This window comes from Sinocyclocheilus grahami, unplaced genomic scaffold, assembly GCF_001515645.1.
Source record: "Sinocyclocheilus grahami isolate Dianchi unplaced genomic scaffold, SAMN03320097.WGS_v1.1 scaffold25.1, whole genome shotgun sequence".
NCBI classification, from domain to species: Eukaryota; Metazoa; Chordata; class Actinopteri; order Cypriniformes; family Cyprinidae; genus Sinocyclocheilus; species Sinocyclocheilus grahami.
Window position 1 is genome coordinate 2254353 of NW_015505204.1, and position 3107 is coordinate 2257459.

Consider the following 3107-nt stretch of genomic DNA (forward strand, 5'->3'; position numbering starts at 1 on the left):
CCCCCCACATAACAAATCCCAATTTATGTAGATTACAGACCGGATACATTTGTAGATTCGTCTGTTCGACTTTCTTTTCCGTTTAAGTTGAATTGTGATACATCTATGACTCAAAGTTCAAAGGCTTGTTTTATTCCAGAACTCTCCTCTTCTACAGCCCCCTTTAGTTTTTTTTTTAGCGTGGTTAATGAGCTGTGAGGGCTCCTTTACTTTGCCTTTTATAATCTTAACATATTTCCGTCCCCCAGTTGAAACAAAATTGTACTAATTATTCTTCCTAATGTAACTCCATAATCCTAAACGTCTCTGACCTTCTGCCAAGTTTTCCGACTTTGGCTCACAGTTGTTTCAATAAAGCATTCGGGGCTGTTATTAAGTTACCTGACAACCAATTTCACATTATTAATTTAAGAGAAGCAACACTCACTGCCTCCAGCAGTTCCTACCGGCTTTCGGTGGTGCCATAATTGCCCATGTTCTTTGCTTATATGTGGGTTCTAGTATTGACCTAAAGCCCCAGCAAATAGGCCACCTACACATCATATGCTAAATCATATCTATCAATCTGAGAGCTATTACAGAACAGACTCCACGAGCAAGGCCAGTGCTCATGCAGCAGCCAGTTTGCCTTAACCCTGCTAAATGGAAGTCATCCCAGAGATTAATAGAGCTGGCATGAGAGATTTTGTTTGCTTTCACCTAGAGGGAGGGTGAGACCGGCAGAGCAAGACCTACATGTACTCAGATGTTCACTCTTTCAGTGTGCTTTGCGTGGAGAGAGAATCCATCTTTCACCTTTTAGACTGAATAGGATTTTTAATAAGCAATAACTAATGAGGCTGTTTGTATGAAGGTCATCGATTAATGAATTAATTAATCACCTAAATCATCCCACCAAGATTCTAAATGGATCTGTAGTCACACCGCAATGTAATTCAGATCTTTCAGACTCTAATATTCATGACACTTTTGAGATTAGTTTAACACAGCAGCCTTTTGATACACTAAGAAATGTTTTGTGGTAAATTCTCGCAGCTACATTATTAGTTAATTAATGCTGAACATAAGAATCCTTGAATCAGAATAGTGTGTGAAAATCAATTAGTGCTCCAGATTTTTTGTGTTTTCCCTTATACATTTTACATAAAAATGCACATGAAGAGTGATGTGCAGATGTCCACAAAATAATTAGTATTTAGCCACCTGTGGATGCTTATTACCATACTTAGAAAAGGGGTTAAATTGACAATGGGCGATGTTTGCCAAGAGTTACCTACAGTGCTATAGCTAGTATTTCAAAACAATCTCATTGCAATTCATAACTATTTTACCTTTTGGTGAATTGGTGCACAAGCAACAGGGGTGACTGCACGCTCGAATAAATGCATACATTTATATAAATATAATATATAAATTCGAATAAATACATTCTTTACACACATTTTGGACAAAGTTATCAATAAGGGTTTTACCAAAAGCTGCACATTTCTGCTAAACTCTTGATAATGCCATTAATTACCCATATGCCTTCCACTGTAAATGTATTATTGTAAATTCTTTGCACACAAGACGCCACAGATGCACTAGAACTTAACCTCTATTTAACCCCGGAACATTCCTGGGTGGGTGTTTGTTTTGGGTGCGATCTGTGTTTTGCGGTTGTTTTAGAACCATGACCCTGATATCCTGTTCTGAGGGGCACGGGTCAGTATAAATGTTTTGAGGTGAAGATAAAGGGCTTAGGGTTTGGTTTATAGAGACGTTGTGAGGGGACAGAGAGCATCTGGCCTATCAGGAGGCTCCTGGCCTTCTGGTGCGACGGTCAAATCAGTCCCTCTAACAAGGTTGACCTCAGACGGCAAATTAAGTTCCATAAATCGGATCAGAGGCCCGCCGTCACTGTGGGTGGCAGGAATACTGTAACACGTAATGGGACTGTCACCAGCTGGACATACAGTGGGGTTCAAAATCTGAGACTACATTTAAAAACTTTAAATGTCTCTCAATATTTTCTTCTTCTTCTGGAAAGTGTTTGTGTATTTTCTTTTTCCTATTGGTGCAAATGGGATTGCAAAAATTATATTTGTTGTAGTTTCTGTTCTCCAACATAGAAGTTTACCCATCCAAAAGGGCACAAGGGTCGATTCTCAAGTAACAACAACAACAATAGTAATAATAATAGTAATAATAATAATAATAACAATAATAATAATAATAATATATTATATACAATTTATAAATATATGACATGGTTTTAGGTACTTTTTCTCCCTCCAGTGGTCTCAGACTTTTGGACCATGATTTACATCTGCAAGCATGTAGGGAAAACACACATAAGTTTTAAACAGAATAGTTATTTAACAATAAATAATAATAATAAGAATAATACTAATAATGATAATAACAATAATGTATTAATATTATTGTTGTTGTTGTTGTTGTTTATTTTATATTAAATATTAAATAATATGTTGTGTAATTTAGAAATATTTATCTTTATTAATAATAATGATGTTAATAATAATAATAATAATAATAATAATAATAAAACTGAGTTGTAAAGTAGAATAGTTATAAAATACAATAATAATAATGTTTTATTATTATTATTAATGTTATTATTGTTGTTGTTGCTGTTTGTTTGATATTAAATATTAAATTATATTTTATGTAATTTATAAATATTTATCTTTATTGACTCCCTTCTTTTTCTCCCACTAGTGGTCTCAGACTTTTAGATCATGATGTACGTTTGCAAACACACAGATACAGAATTTTAAAGTACTTAGAATTGAAACGTAAGCACACACAGAGAAAACGATTTTGTGGTATGATGCAATACACAAATAATAACCCAAGTGAGTATGCAGCAACAAAAACATAACACACTTGTGTCTCTCCCAAATGAAAACTTGTTTATTGGCATAATAATTACAAAGGTGAAGGGTCTCTCTCTCTCTCTTTCTCTCTCTCTCTCTCTCTCTCTCTCCCTTTGGGAGGTTTAAATTCTTTGTCCTTGTTACCTCTTTCTCTCTCTCTCTCTCTCTCTCTCTCTCTCTCTTGCTCTGTCTGTCTCTCTTTCACATTCACTCTCTTTTTTTTCACTA